This window comes from Scyliorhinus canicula, chromosome 17 (genome assembly GCF_902713615.1).
Source record: "Scyliorhinus canicula chromosome 17, sScyCan1.1, whole genome shotgun sequence".
Classification (NCBI taxonomy): domain Eukaryota; kingdom Metazoa; phylum Chordata; class Chondrichthyes; order Carcharhiniformes; family Scyliorhinidae; genus Scyliorhinus; species Scyliorhinus canicula.
In genome coordinates this window covers 83,418,670-83,435,684 of record NC_052162.1, presented here as the reverse complement: position 1 = coordinate 83,435,684, position 17,015 = coordinate 83,418,670, and positions in this window count along the sequence as shown.

Below are 17,015 nucleotides of genomic sequence, written 5' to 3'. Positions count from 1 at the left end.
TCTCAAACAACCACCATTAGGCCACATATATATAAACAACCATATGGTGGAACTGAATGATGGTCTCACTTTTACGACATCTTAATGCACCTTTTGCAGACACAGAGTTTGCCTGTATGTCAAGCCAGGATTTTAATAAATATTACTGCAAGAGAAAAATATATACCGTAACCCAGATGTTGAATAACATTATTGCAACAAATATGTATAGTACAATCTATATAAAAATGTCCAACAGTCATCACATCAGTCATGATCTTATTGAATGGTGGAGCAAACTCGATGGGCTTATAGTCGCAGCTGTGTCACAGACACATTATAAAATAGAGTTTGACACTGAGTTAGTCAAGGAGTCATAAAGGCAAACAACCAAACGATTGTTCAAATAGGTAGTTTTTAATAAGCATACTGAAAAGGGGAAGGATTATGTCATGGAGGGAATTGAAAACAAAGATGAGAATTTTGAAATCAATGTTGCTTGACCTGGATTCTTTTAACTAAACTTCAACCCATATGCCCGTTTCCGGTGACTGACGCACAGAGCCAGATGTTAGATTGGGGAAAGAACCACATGGCAACACGGGAATTGCCCTCGAAACACCCACACACCAAAAGGGCTGACCCTAACTATCAGCTCAGCAACCTACTTATCTAAGTAACCATAACACTGCACTAAAATGCTTTACATGACCATGAATAACAGACTTAATACTCATCGCAATTTGTCCATTTGTAAACATATTTATTTTTTTTATCAGCCACTGGTGTACAATAAGACCAAATGGGTTCCAGTCTCTATCTTTCGGGAACTTGCCAGAAACAACAGTGAAGGGACGGAAAATGGTATATTATCTTTTAAGACCAGGTTGAGTGCTGAGCAACAGATGTGAAAGGTCAAGGCCCAGATATGGAGGACACCAATAAACAAGCAGCGAAAAACTGATAGGTGGACATCACCAATCTTGTGTAGCCATTGCAGGTCATGTCAGTGAGAAGGAAATAGGTGAACAGGACTTAGAGCGAGTTAAAACACGGACAGCAGAATTTTGGATGACCTCAAGTTCATGAAGAGTAGAATATGGGAGACCAGCCAGAAGCTCATCGGAATAGCTAAACTTAGAGGTTAAAAAAAGCACGAATGAGGGTAATATTATGGAAATGCAAATAGGCAATGTAAGTGATGGCATGGATTTCTGATTGGAAATTCGCCTCTGGGTCAAATATTCCACCTTGGCTACTCAGGCAGTTGCCAGGGTGAAGAATAGAGTCAGTAGCTAGGGAATGGAGTTCAGAGTGGGGAACTGAAGACTATGGCTTCCGTTTTAATCAGCGGAGATTTCTGCTCATCCAGCACTGGAGGTCAGATAAACAGTATGACAATTTAGCAACTGTGAGTTGAGAGGCATGGTGGTGAAATAGAGCTGGATGTTGTCAATATACATGTGTTGAATAACAGTGCTTTTAGATGATGTTGCCAAGTGGCAGCATGAAGGTGAGATATAGGAAGTGCAAAGGATAGATCCTTGGAGGATACCAGAGGTAACAGTATTGGAGTGGGAGGAGAAGCTATTGCAAGTGATACTCTTAAAAACAGATAAGAATGAGGAACTGTACCGGTCGGAGCCACCGGTAAGTGGGGGAGGGGGGGTGGGGGGGTGATGGAGAGCTTCATGAACAGGCTACGTTTCCCAAAGGTCCAGGAGGAGCTGGTGGAGGGGCTGGGGGCGCCAATAGAGTTGGAGGAGCTAGTCAGGGGGATTGGTCAAATGCAGTCAGGTAAGGCGCCGGGGCCGGATAGGTTCCCGGTGGAATTTTATAAAAAGTATGCGGATCTGGTGGGCCCCCTGTTGGTGCGGGCCTTCAATGAGGCATGGGAGGGGGGGGGGGCTTTGCTCCCGACGATGTCACGGGCGCTGATCTCTCTGATCCTGAAGCGGGATAAGGACCCCTTGCAGTGTGGATCATACAGGCCTATCTCGCTCCTCAATGTTGACGCTACGTTGCTGGCGAAGATCCTGGCCACCAGGATAGAGGACTGTGTGCCAGGGGTGATACACAAGGATCAGACAGGATTTGTCAAGGGAAGACAGCTTAACACGAATGTGCGGAGATTGTTAAATGTTATTATGATGCCGGCGGTGGAGGGGGAGGCGGAGATAGTGGTGGCGCTGGATGCAGAGAAGGCATTTGATAGAGTTGAGTGGGGTACCTGTGGGAGATGCTGGAGCGGTTCGGATTCGGGGAGGGGTTCATCAAATGGGTGAGGTTGCTCTACGAGGCCCCGATGGCGAATGTAGTTACCAATGGCAGGAGATCAGAGTACTTCAGGCTCTACCGTGAGACCAGGCAAGGGTGCACCCTGTCCCCCTTGCTTTTTGCACTGGCGATAGAAACTTTGGCTTTGGCGCTGAGGGAGTCGGGGAGGTGGAGGGGCTATAAGTTAAATCTGGGCAAGAGTGAGGTATTTGTAGTACACCCGGGTGATCAGGAGGAGGTAATTGGGAGGCTCCCGTTTAAGAGGGCAGTGCAGAGTTTCAGATACCTGGGGGTGCAGGTGGCCAGGAGTTGGGGGACTATCCATAAGCTTAATTTTACCAGGCTTGTGGAGCAGATGGAGGAGGAATTCAAAAGGTGGGACATGGTGTCGCTATCGCTGGAGGGTAGAGTGCAGTCCGTCAAAATGATGGTTCTCCCGAGGTTCTTGTTCCTTTTTCAGTGTTTGCCCATCTTTATCCCTAGGGCCTTTTTTAGGAGGGTGACTAGCAGCATCATGAGCTTTGTTTGGGCATATGGGACTCCGAGGGTGAAGAGGGTCTTCTTGGCGCGAGATAGAGATGGTGGGGTGCTGGCGTTACCCAGTCTCTCGGGGTATTATTGGGCGGCCAATGTGTCGATGGTGCGCAAGTGGGTGATGGAGGGGGAGGGGGCAGCATGGAAACAGTTGGAGATGGCGTCCTGTGGAGGCACAAGCCTGAGGGCCCTGGTAACGGCGCCGTGGCCGCTCCCTCCTACGAGGTATACCACGAGTCCGGTGGTGGTGGCTACCCTCAAGATTTGGGGGCAGTGGAGGCGACATAGGGGGGAAGTGGTCGGCTCGATGGAGGCTCCATTAAGGGGGAACCATCGGTTCTTCCGGGGAACATTTATGGGGGGTTCCAGAGTTGGCACAGAGCTGTTCATTGATGGGAGGTTTGCGAGCCTGGGGGAGTTGGAGGAGAAATTTGGGCTCCCCTCGGGGAACATGGTCAGGTATCTGCAGGTAAAGGCGTTTGCTAGGCGGCAGGTGGAGGGATTCCCTTTGCTTCCCGCGAGGGGGGTGAGTGACAAGGTACTTTCGGGGGTCTGGGTCAGGGATGGGAAGATATCTGATATCTACAAGGTAATGCAGGAGGTGGAGGAGGCGTCAGTAGAGGAGCTAAAGGCTAAGTGGGAGGGGGAACTGGGGGAACAGATCGAAGATGGGACATGGACTGATGCCCTGGAGAGGGTTAACTCTTCCTCCTCATGTGCGCAGCTTAGCCTCATCCAATTCAAGGTGCTGCACCGGGCCCACATGTCCGGGTCTAGGATGAGTAGGTTCTTTGGGGGCGAAGACAGGTGTGTCAGGTGTTCGGGGAGTCCAGCGAACCATGCCCATATGTTCTGGGCATGCCCGGCACTGGAGGAGTTCTGGAAGGGGGTGGCGAGGACGGTGTCGAGGGTGGTAGGATCCAGGGTCAAGCCAGGCTGGGGACACGCAATTTTTGGGGTTGGGGTGGAGCCGGGAGTGCAGGACGTGAAAGAGGCCGGTGTGCTGGCCTTTGCGTCCCTAGTAGCCTGGCGGAGGATCTTGTTACATTGGAAGGATGCGAGACCCCCAAGTGTGGAGACCTGGATCAATGACATGGCGGGATTTATCAAGCTGGAGAAGGTCAAATTTGCCCTGAGAGGATTGGTACAAGGGTTCTTTAGGCGGTGGCAGCCTTTCCTCGACTTTCTGGCTCAGCGATAGGGTACTGGGCCTGCAGCAGCAGCAACCCGGGGGGGGGGGAGGGGGAGGAGGTGGGGGGGGGGGGGGGACGTTGACTATGTTTGCTTATTTAATTTTAATTTAATTGATTTTTAAGTTCTCATGTTGTTTACTGGGTCTGGGGGAGTGTGTGTGTGTGTGGGGGGGGGGGGGGGGTGAGATACATGCGTTGATACGGTCTTGGGAGTGTTACAGTTATTATGGTGTTTTATTGTTGTTTTTCATTGTTTGTTGTTATATTTTCTGTAAAAAATTTCAATAAAAATTATTTAAAAAAAAAAAGACAGATAAGAACAGAACAAGATGAGAGCAGTCCCACCCAAATGGATGACAGGATGTGGTCAACCAACCACATCAAAATTTTCAGGCAGCCCGAGGATAACAAAGAGAGAAGGTTTACCTTTGACACTATCACATAAGATGTCATTTTGTGTCTCTGATTTACTTTTCAGCATTGTGGCAAGGATATTGGAAATATCCAACATTGAGTTCAAGAAAAGATGGAAATGGATTTGGCAGGAGATAACACAATCAAGGACTTTGAAGAGGACAAGGAGGTTGGACATGGGGGGATGCTTTGCAGGGCCACTGGCCATCAAGGGTTGTTGTTTTTAGGTGATGACGGCAGAATTAAAAGAGTGGGATGGTGGCTGAAGATAGAGAGAACTGTTACAAATTGGCTAATTGAGGGCCCGGAGGGGAGGTTGGGTGATCAACAGTTTAGGGGAAATAGGACTGAGAGAGCTGAAACTAGGTCTCATGGACAAAAGCTGAGTGCAAGGAAGGAATGAGGGAAATGGGAGAAAAGCTAGAGAAAGATGTGAGCTCGGTACTTGGCAGAGGGGAACGTTATAAAGAAGCATCTCCTGGTGAGCTGGTGGAAGGGAAAGGAGCAGCTAAAAGGATGGGTCCGGGCTTCGTGACAAAGGTGTCAATAAAGTCCTCCATATTGTTGGGAATGAGATTGGAGGAGATAGGGAGAGGGATTTAACCACATGGTTTTCAGTAAAGAAGTAAAGGTTACCTTTGCATCTCATGATGATAGTGAAGAGTTTAACAGACAAGAGCAGGACCCGATGTGCTTGATGTGATCCAGTCAGATTTAGCAGTGATTTATTTTTCATTCTTTTATGGGAGCATGGGCGGCGCTGTCAAGGCCAGCATTTATTGCCCATCTCTGTACCCTTGAACTAAATGACTTACTAGGTCATTTCCAAAGGCAGTTAAGAGTCAACCACATTGCTGTGGGTCTGAAGTCATATGTGTACAAGACAACGTGAGGACGGCACATTTCTTTCCCTGAAGGGAAAAGAACCAGATTCTTTTTAAAATAACCATTGATGATAGATTTGCTGAAAAAAAACGATGGCGACATCTCTACCAATCAGAGTGCACTTGCCAACCAATCAGTACTCTCCTCACATACAGTATAAATATGTTGATTTCTTTTATATTGTATTCTTGTGAATGTCCTGAATGTCAAGGTGAAAAAAACAAATTGCAAAAAATATCACGATTTGCTAATGATAAGTTCGTGGTCACCATTACTTTAAAAAAAAACATTTTTATTGGTTTTTTGAATTTATACACAGTAATACTTTATGTTTAATATTTACAGCACATGTGGTTCTTATATACATATTGTAAGTCTTGGTGTGTCCTCCTCCCCCCCTTTCTCTTCTACCCGCCCCTCCCCCCTGGCCCCTCCTTGGTATCCCCCTTTTCGTTCAGGGTGATCTGCCCCCTAGCTCCTATTCTCTCCCCTTTCCCCCCATCCCTTTATGTTTTCTGTTGCCTGCCTTGTGGGTTTGAGGGGGGAGGAGGGGGAGGGCTTCCCCTTGTGCTTCTCCCTGTAGTTCCCTCATCTCTTCCTCCACCTCCCCCCAGAGTTGTGTGTTCCTGTCAGTCTTCTCCCTTCTCTCACTTATTCGCCTCATCGCTGTCGGCTTTGAACAAGCCTACGAACAGGCCGACAAATTGTCCCCATGCTTTGAGGAAGCCTTCTTCCGACCTGGGATGGTGTATTTGATCCTCTCCAGATGGAGAAATTCCGCCAGGTCTGCCAGCCAGCCTGCAGCTGTGGGTGGTGCTGCTGATCGGCAGCCGAGCAGGACTCTCCGGCGTGTGGTTAGGGAAGCGAAAGTTAGGGCATCGGCCCTCTGCCCCATGTGTAACTATGGCTGTTCCGATACCCCGAACAATGGCACTCTCGGGCACGGCTCCACCCTCAAGCCCACAACCTAGGACATTGCTTCACCCAAAACATGTGGGTGTGGTTGGCCAGGCCTCTCTGGCTGAGACTAGCTTTTACTTGCAGATTTTGTAAGTATTTACTTGAAGTTTCACCAGTTACGTAAGTCCACGGAGCAATTAACTTGAGCCACTAGATTGCTAGTCCAGTGATGTCACCATCCACCCATGGAGGACTAGTCTCACCTGGAGGTTAATAATGGACCAATTTAAAATTTGGGAGCAGGCTCTTCAGGGATGACATGCCCCCAATTCATTAAATATTGTACATCGTAATATATAATTATGTTATGTAGCAAGAAGCTGGGTTTGTTCTCCTTGGAGTAAACTAGTTTAAGAGGGGATTTAATGTAGTGTTCAGTGTTCTGAGGGGTTTGATGGACTAGACTTGCCAAGACTTGCAACGGCCGTGAGTGCCTATGACCCAATCATTGATGCCAATGATGAGTCCAAAGAAGGCCTCTACTCCACCCTGGACACCATACTCTCTAACATTCCTAATGAAGACTATACTCTTTGGGGATTCCAACACCAAGGTTGGAAAGGGCTCACAACTCTGGAAAGGAACCATCGGAAAGGAAGAAGTTGGGAATTGCAACTCCAATGGGGTTCTCCTGCTCACCAAATACGTGGAACACCGGCTTGTCATCACTAGCACACTGTTCCACCAAAAAGACAAGTTCAAGACTTCCTGGAGAAATCCACGATCAAAGCACTGGCACATGATCAACTCCATCGTCGCCGATCCCGAGACCAAAAGGGGGCCTCATCATCAAAGAGATAACCAGTGTAGATGACTGCTGGAAAGACCACCCGCTCATCCACTCCTTTATGCCCATCAAACTCCATCAGAAGCAGTGGAAGATGAAAAGCAGCTCAGAAAAAAGATCAATGCTGAACAGCTTCAAGAGCCAAGCATGCGAGTGAACTTCCAACAATGTTTTCTCCAAAGTGTTCATACTAATGGAGCGGAGGAAAACTGAAAGAGGTGAAGACAGCCATCATCTCAAGCTGTGACAAAACCATCAGCTACAAGACTAAGAAACACCAAGACTGGTTCAACAAGAATGACCACACCATCCAAGACCTCATTAACAAGAACAAGAAAGCTCTCCATGCCTAGAAAAATGACAAGGTAAAGAGGAGAACTCATCAATCAGCAAAGACAGAGGTACAAATAAGAACTAGGGAGATCAAGAACATATGGTGGACTAAGAAAGCTAAGAAGCCGAATCTCCTCACCAATAAACTTGACACCCTGAGCTTCTTCAATGCCACCAAGGCAATATTTGCACCCAACACCCTAGGCCTCAAACCGTTGCAGAGTAAGGACAGAACCCTCTTAAGGCACAGAGAAAACATCAGCCTTCGATGGAGAGAACATTCCAAGAACTCCTAAACCATGATACAGTCATAGATGAGGACATGTTTGAGAAGATCCCCCAACTAACCTCAAAGATAATCTTGGACTCCCACCAAGCATGGACAAAGTTGAAGTTGCCATTAAATACAAGAAGAATGGAAAAGCTGCAGGAGTGAATGGGATTCCAGTGGCGATTTTCAAACTTGAAGAGATCACCCATCATCTCCATCAGCTGCTGCTGAAAATCTGTGAGAGAGAAGAAATTCCTTCCGACCTGAGGGATGCCGCCAGGGCTGGTTTAGCACAGGGCTAAACCACGGGCTTTGAAATCAGACCAAGGCAGGCCAGCAGCACGGTTCAATTCCTGTACCAGCCTCGCTGAACAGTCGCCGGAATGTGGCAACTAGGGGCTTTTCACAGTAACTTCATTTGAAGCCTACTTGTGACAATAAGCGATTTTCATTTCATTTCATTTCATTGCCATAATCTTCGAGAAAGGAGACAAAGCAGACTATGAGAACTACCAAGGACTCTCCCTACTCTCCATCACCAGGACAAAGTTGTTACCTGAATCCTGACTAGCTGCCTTCTCCTAGTCTCTGAAAAAAATCCTTCTTGGCTTCCGATCAAACCGTGGAAGAGCGGACATGATTTTCACTGCTCAACAACTTCAAGAGAAATGCCAGGAGCAACATCAACCACACTACATGGCCATCATCAATTTGACCAAGGCTTTTGACTCAATCAGGAAATGCTATGGAAGACCCTGTCAAAGGACGGCTGTCCAGAGAAATTCATTAACATCCCCCAACTCCTCCATGACAAGATTTCGACGACAGTCCTCATTGACAGAAATAAGACAGATTTGAGGTCAAGACTGGAGTCAAGCAGGGAATTGCCAACCCCCCACCCGTTTCTCCATCAACATCACCGCCATCCTTCACCTTGTCAAGAACAAGCCTCCCAGTTGGGCATTGTCTACTGGATAGACAGAAAACTCTTCAACATCAACCGGTTGAAATCCAAGAAGAAAACGACAAGGACATCGCTCATGGAACCTCAGTATGCAGATGACAACACTATCTCCACTCCATCAGAAGAGAATCTCCAAATCATACTTGATACCTTCGCGGAAGCATACCGAATAATTTGTCACAGACTCAGTCTCAAGTAGACTCTAGTCTTTTACCAACCCACCCCAGGGTAAGATCTGATCTCTCCTTCCATCAAAATCAACAGAGAAACCCAACCAAATGTGGATCATTTCTCCTACCTGGGGATCCATCTCTCACCTAAGGCTGATATCGATGCGGAGGTCCAACATTGTATCCAATACCTGAGTGTGTCTTTGGCCACCCAAGGATGAGAGTCTTTGTTGACCGTAATATTCATACTGACACCAAGATCTTCGTGCAAAGGCAGTCATCCTCCTAACTCTTCTATACTGCTCAGAAACTTGGACTACCATACAGACCCCACCTCAAGACCCTGGAGAGGTACAATCATTGCTGTCTGAGATGGATAATCGGTATCTGCTGGGAGGACAGGTGTACTAACATCAATATCCTTGAGGGAGCAAAGAAGACCAGCATCGAGGCCATGATCATCCAAAATCATATCTGCTGGGCCAACCATTTGCTTAGGATGTCAGAGTCCCAACTGCCAAAGCAAATCTTCTTCACCCATGTCAAAGAAGGTTCCCAAACAAGAGGAAAAAGGAAGCACCTAACAGATACCCTGAAGCCTTACCTCAAAAAATGGAACAAAGACGTCAACGCCTGGGTGACCTTTGCTCAGAAGAAACCTACTTGGAGGAACATCCTGATTGAAGGGATATAATTCTTCGAGGATACCTGACAGCAAGAGGAGGCCTGGGAAAAGAGGCTGAGAAAGGAATAACAGCGATCTAGAGTCCAAGGAATGATGGAAACACCTGACACGTGTGCGGTCGAATATGCGGCTCTAGGATCTGACTCATCAGCCATGTAAGGACCCACGGAACCCATGGTCAGTAACACAGAGTTTTTCACGAGGACAATCATACTCGTTAGCGAGTGATTACTGTGGAAGAAGTTAAAATTCAGGAGCAGGATCTTCAGGAATGGCATACCCAAATTCATCTTATAAATGAAATATTTTAAATCATAACACGTAATTGTGTTATGTGGAGAGAAGCTGGGATTGTTTTCCTTGGAGCAAGCTAGTTTAAGGGAAAATTTAATTTAGTGTTTACTGTTCTGAGGGGTTCGGATGGAAGAGTTGGTGTCAAAAGGCATAGATTTTATTGGCACAAAGGAGAAATACACCCTTTTTCAAAAGGATATTGGACAAATATTTACAAAGGAAAAAAATTCTGGGCTATGGGGAAAAAGCAATGGAGTGGGACGACAGCATTTCGATAAATCTTTCAAAGAGCTGGTATAAACACGATGGGCCAAATGACATTCTTATGTTCTGTAAGATTTTACATTCTCAGGCTTGCTGCCATCCTGAATCTTCCATACAGATATCTACTTCAGCAATGTTCCATAATAAGGAGCCAGGTAATGGCGATGCATTACCAAATATTGAATCGAGTTCAAGGTACATCATTGCTGGAGAAAGCAGAGAACAGAAACAAAACAAATTACTTTTGAACTGGTGCTTATTCTCTTTTGTGTTAAACTTTTCAACAGAAATGGAATTGTATGTTCATAATCTTCGCAAAAAATCTGACATTTTAGAACAACTATTAAATAGCCAAAGACTAAACCAAATTTTTATTCCTCGGAATGCATCACATAAATGTTGAAGTGTTTAATGTTTCTGCTATTTTGCTGGAGACGTTTAAATAAACAAGCACCACTGTTAAAATTGTGTGGAGGGGAATTTTGGTCTGACTTCCAATTTCAGATGATAACATGACTCATGAATTTCTGGTTCTTTATGTTAGAAGCCCATGTAAAATCAATCAACTGAAGAGACATTTGTGCACATTGAATAGAATCAGCATTTATTATTGCATACAGCATTCACAAGGCACCGATACAGACAGACTTACCCACTGAACAGTTACATGTCAACGACTATTTGTACCAGTCTACAGAATTAGCTTTAAAACCATTAGCTTATTTAAAAGTCTCAGTGTACTGTGCAACTGCAACTCTACATCAGTATTTTATAGAAACTTGTCACAGCTAGAATGAAAATGAATGTCGCCATTGAGAAAGAGAGCTGACTGATGGTGATTTAACCTGAGAATCACCACCCCGGGTAAGGGACAAGGTTGAGAAGATGGGGCCTTCATGGTAACCATGATTGAGTATCTACAGCAAGAATATCACACTGCCATGTTTTGTAGTTGTTGTTGGCTGTGGCTCTGACATCTGAGTCAGAAGGTTGTAGATGTAATCCACACTCCAGAAACTGGAGAACAAAGTCTAAATTAATATTTCCATCAGAGGTGCAGTCTTTTGGATTTGATGTTAAACCAAGACCTCGTCTGCCCCCTCTCGGCAGGCGCTAAAAGATCCCATTGAGGAAGAGCAGGGGGTTTCTCCTGGTGACTTGACCAATATATAGTCCTCAACCAATACCAGTAAATAAAATTATCTGGTCGGCACTATGTTGTTTTTGTGGGCAAATTCGATAGCAGGAGAAGCACTCAATATCAGGGTCCTCTCTCAGGCCAACATCCCCAGAATTGAGGCACTGGTTATGGCTAATCAGCAATATTGGGTGGTCCACATCATCCACATGCCTGACATAAGAGTTCCAAAACAAGCTCTCTTCTTTGAGTTTCATCACGGTAGTTACCAGGAGGGCAGAGGAAACTTTTCAGAAATGTCCCCAAAGCCTGCTCTAAAAAAATTCAACACCCCACCGATCTGTGGGAATCTCTTTCTTGAGACCGCCCAAATTGGAGAAGAAGCATCCGTGAAGGTGCCAACCATTTTGAACGTCTCTGACAGGCCCAGGTGGAGGCCACATGCAAATGGCAGAAGGAGCTTAATAAAATCTGAGCAACCCACCTCATCAAACACTACCTGCCCTCCCTGTCCCAGCATTGGATGTTTCAGTCAAGTCAGGACACACACGGCCAGAGCGGAAGAAACTCATCCTCGGTCCTGAGGGTCTGTCTAAGGAGAAGAAGAGGCTGTTTGTTTGAGTTTAATGTGAGAAAATTGGCTGCTGTGTTTCCTGTTACACTCCAGGAGTATTTAATTGGCTGAAAATTGCATTGGGATGTCCTGAGCTCATAAAACGTGCTGTCTAAATGCACTCTGAGACACATTTCCAGGGACATTTGGTTAGGTTACCAGGAGGTATAGGTTTAAGGTCATTGTTGAAAGAACCGGAGAGCAGAGGAACGGAAATTCTTTTATACAGCATGTTGTTATGATCTGCAATGTTTCAACAGAAGCTTTCAAAAGGAAATTAGGTATGTACCTAGAAAGGAAACATACAGAACTATGGGGGGAGTGGGACAGCTCTTTCAAAGAGTTGGCATAAGCACAATGGTCTTTTCTGCGTTGTCCAATTCTATGAAAGAAAGAAAAACCTATTTGTATATAGCACTGTTCAGGGCCTCACAATGCCCCAAAGTATTTTGCAGACAATTATGGTATTTTTTAAATGTAGTCACTGTTGCAGCAGCCAGTTTGCACACAGCAAGTCAGATTCAACAATGTGACAATGACCACATAATCTGCTTTTGTAATGTTGTGTGAGGAATAGATAAGATATGGAGGATAACTCTCCTGCTCTGCTTTGAAGAATATGAGCAGTGCCACTTGCCCAATTTTCCCATCAAACGAACGATGGTCCCCTTTTCGGCCATTTTAAAACCTAGATTCGCTGCAGTGGTGCTTTTGGCCCTCAACGCACACCTGCAGTGGTGCCCTCAGCCCCCAAGTTGTTATCAAGGACAGCTCAACCTGTTGGCTTGTATCCAAATCTTACTTGGTCATCCACAGATGTATTTCTTCAGACAATATTATATCACAGAACTTATGCCATGCAAAAAATTAGGAAAACACAAACTGTAAGAAAATGCTATCTGGATTTTCTGCTTCTTATTCCCACTAGCAGTTCTTCGCAAAATTTTGTTCACAATTTGCATGTTGACTTTTTTCCAAAACTGCAATATTGGTCCCCATTGTTAAAACTCAATGCTGCTGTACAGATGAATATCAAAACATTTTTTATTTTCCTGCAGCTCCTACCACTTCCTCCACCAGTAATCCAGCCATTGAAAGACCAACCAGGGGGTGAGCCTGAAATCCAATGCCGGTTTTGCACTCTCCTTCTTCCCTCTGACCCATCACCCCTCTTACAGATTCCCCAAGTGGAATTCCACGTGGATTTTCCATTATACCAGCAGATGTCCTGTGATTCTCATTTCGATTCAGAGGGTACATCATTAGATGAAAATTAGGAGAGTTAATCAGCAAAGTGTGATAAGTGAAGTAAACAGGACACAGGACGTGGGCAGACGTTACGTGATGTAATGAATTTCACTGCAGGGAAATGTAATGCACAAAATCAGTTGCATAGGTACACTGCTCATATAGATGAGTAAATATATCCCTCCTACTACACCTAGAACAGTATGATGACTCAGATGAACGAACTTTCTTGCAAGTGAGAGATATATCACCAGCCAAATTGGAGAAACCAGTGTTTGGGATCGCAGTGCAATTTAGTTGGAATGTAAAAGCCTCTAGTTATTGCTACTCGTCTTTCCCACACCCACAGCTGCCTGAATTGAGATGTTTTCCATTGCTGGTTGAGGGTGACATCCCACTGATTGTACATCTAATTTATTACTGGAAGTTGTGGCTCTCACTCAATTTTGTAAGAAATAATTGTAAGAAAAAAAGTTCCAGGAATTCTCTGATTGTATATTGGGCTCATACAGCAATGGGAATGAATATTTGTTGTTGCTCACAGAGGATTTATACGGGTCGGAGCTGGCCATGTAACACAGTGATGGGCAACCTAGACCAGTGAGTGGGCTGCATGAGTGGCCCTCCTTCATCTCAGTGGGTGCAAGTTTGAAATCAGTATTGTTCACTAATCATGACCCCATGAATAAGAATAAAATCATGCTGAATATTTTATAAAGAGTTATAGAAATTGCTTAATCATTTAAATATTAATAGCATCTTTGACAAGATCCCACATGGGAGGCTGATGAAGATGCTAAGAGCCCATGGGACCCAGGGCAATTTGGCAAACTGGATCCAAAAGTGTCTTAGTGGTAGGAGGCAGATGCTGATGGTTGACAGTCATTTTTGTGACTTGAAGCCTGTGTCCAGTGGTGTTCTGCATGGATCGGTGCTGAGGCCCTTGTTGTTTGCGGTATACATTAATGATCTGGATGTGAATATAGGAGCGATTATCCGCTCCCGGGAAAAATCGGGAGGGCCGGCGTGAACTCGGCTGAGTTTCACAACGGCCTCGGAGGCCGCTCCTCGCCCCCTATTGTGCCCTCTCGGCGGGGCTAGGAGCAGCGCTCCATAACTCTCGGCCGCCGGGCGGTGCGCCGAGAGTGACGTGACGGCGGCACCTATGTGACGTCAGCCGCGCATGCGCAGGTTGGCCGGCTCCAACCCACGCATGCGCGGCTGATGTCACGACGGCTGACAGCTCGAACCCGCGCATGCGCGGTGGCCGTCTTTCCCCTCAGCCACCCCGCAAGACGTGGTGGCTTGATCTTGCGGGACGGTGGAGGGCAAATAGTGCGTCTGATTGAGACGCCGGCCCGACGATTGGTGGGCACCGATCGCGGGCCTGTCCCCTCCCGAGCACAGTTGTGGTGCTCATTCCCCACCAGGCCCCCTACAAGCCCCAAACCGGCATCTCACGGAGTTTTCACGACGGCAGCGACCAGGTGTGGTTGCCGCCGTCGTGAACCGGTCGCGAACGGCAGGCCGCTCGGCCCATCCGGGTCGGAGAATCGGCGGTCACCGTGAAAAAACGGCGATCGCCGATTCTTCCGAGCGGGGGGTTGGGAGAATCGCGGGGTTCGTGAAATTAGTCGGGGGGCCCTCCCGCGATTCTCCCACATGGTGTGGGGAGTGGAGAATCGCGCCTGATAAGTGAGTTCGCTTATGACACAAAAATTGGCGGTGTGGTAAATAGTGAGGAGCAAGGCCTTAGATTACATGACGATATAGCTGGGCTGGTTAGATGGGTAGAAGTGCCAAATGGAATTCAATCATGAAAAGTGTGAGGTAATGCATTTTTGAAGGACTAGCAAGACAAAGGAATATACAATGAATTGTTAGACTCTAGGAAGTGCAGAGGATCAAAGGGATTTTGGTGTGCGTTCACAGATCTCTGAAGACAGCAGGACAGGGATATAAGGTGGTTATAAAGACTTATGAGATTCTTGCCTTTATTATCCGAGGTATTGAATATTAGAGCAGGGAGGTTACGTTGGAGCTGTGTAAAACACTGGTTAGGTCCCTGCTGGAGTACTGCGCAGTTCTGGTCACCACACTGTAGGAAGAGATTGCACTAGAGAGGGTGCAGAGGAGATTCACCAGGATGTTGCCTTGGCTGGAGTGTTTCAGCTATCGAGAGAGACTGAATAGGCTGGGTTTATTTTCCCTGGAGCAAAGGAGACTAAGGGAGGACCTGATTGAGGTGTATAAAATTATGAGGGATTGATGCGACCATCAATTCACTCGGAGACTCGAGTCGAAGTAAACAGTGGTTTTAATCAGCTTACAACTTTGCCTGCCTGCGACCGGTACAATACTGAAGGCGGACCCGCAGGTCTGCTGCTCTTATACTTCCTATAAAGGGCGGAGCCATGGGCGGAGCCCGTACATGCTCCACATCTCCCCCTGTGGGTGAAGCCACAGTGGCCCATAGATGGAGCCCACAGGGTTAATAGCATGGTATAATGCAACACAGTATACTGGCAAAGTAACAGTATTTATACATTCACCACAGGTACATAGATGGGGTGGATAGGAAGGAATGCTTAGAGGAGGAGACAATAACCAGGAGCATAGATTTAAGATCATTTAGAGGCGGTTGAGAGGAGATGTGAGGAAAAACCATTTCATCCAGAGCATGGTGGGAATCTGGAATTCACTACCAGAAAGGGTGGTAGAGGCGGGAACTCTCACAACGTTTAAGAAGTATTTAGATGAGCACTTGAAAGTACACAAGGCTATGGGCCAAGTGTTGGAAAATGGGATCAGAATAGTTAGGTGCTTGATGGTCGACGCGGAAGCAAGTTTTTCCGTACTGTAAAATTCTACGACTCTAAATGCATCATCTTCAAATGGTAAAAAAAAAATATTTGCACTTTGGAGGCAGAGGGAGTGCATGGCTCTCACAGTCAATGTTGTGTGCAATCAGCATGCACCACACTTCACGTGCATATCACTTCAATTATACCGGCAGGAAAAAAAATACGTGGATGGAAATCAGCAGAATGTGGCAACCCTACCTATGGGAAAGGGTCAACAAAATATCTCGTGGACGTCGTGTGCCCCACCACGGGCAGCAGGTTGCCCACCAGTGATGTAACATATTACTATGGTTGTTCTGTGGCTGTGTTGACAAGTATACCTGTAAGATCACAGGATCCAGAGGTCAATCAGAAGATAATTTCTCTTGGAGGGTTCTCTGCAGATTGGCAGCTGCTTGTAAATCCATTGTTCCTTCCCAAGGTTAGAGTAAACCAGCAGGAAGTAAGTATTTTGAAGGTGGCATTGAAATTTGGCTGTGTCATACCTGAAAGTTGATGCCTGACCAATGGGAGATGCAGACAAAATGTTGAACATTTTAAAGGTAAATAACTCTTAAAAGAAACAAGAATTTTACTGCAAAGGAAATGCAATCGTGGTTAGCACTGCTGCTTAACAACACCAGGGGCCCAGGTTCAATTCAGATCTTGGGTGACTGGGTGGAGTTTGCACCATTCTCCCCATGTCTGCATGGGGGTGCTCCAGTTTCCTCCCACAGTCTAAAGATGTGCAGGTTAGATGGACTGGCCATGCTAAATTGCCCCTTAGTATCTAAAGGTTAGGTGGGGTTGAGGGAGTGGAGCAGGGTAGGGTGCTCTTTCAGAGGGTCAGTGCAGACTTGATGGGCTGAATGGCCGCTTTCTGCACTGTAGGGATTCTATGAACTCATTTATTATACAGGATTTCTTTTTGCCAAATGACAAATATGGTTCCTTTCACAGATTGAAGTGAAAGACAGGGATTACCTGCCCTTCTCAGGAGCCATGCCTCTGGAAAAGGGCACTCTCAATAAGAAATGTCACTATTGAAAACGTAACTGCCAAAATCAGTGTGCTGAGGAAATTTGGCAAGGATCAGTTCCTGGATCTGGCCGCTCCACTGTCCATAATGATAATATTATATTGGTCCTAGGAATGGTGTTAAT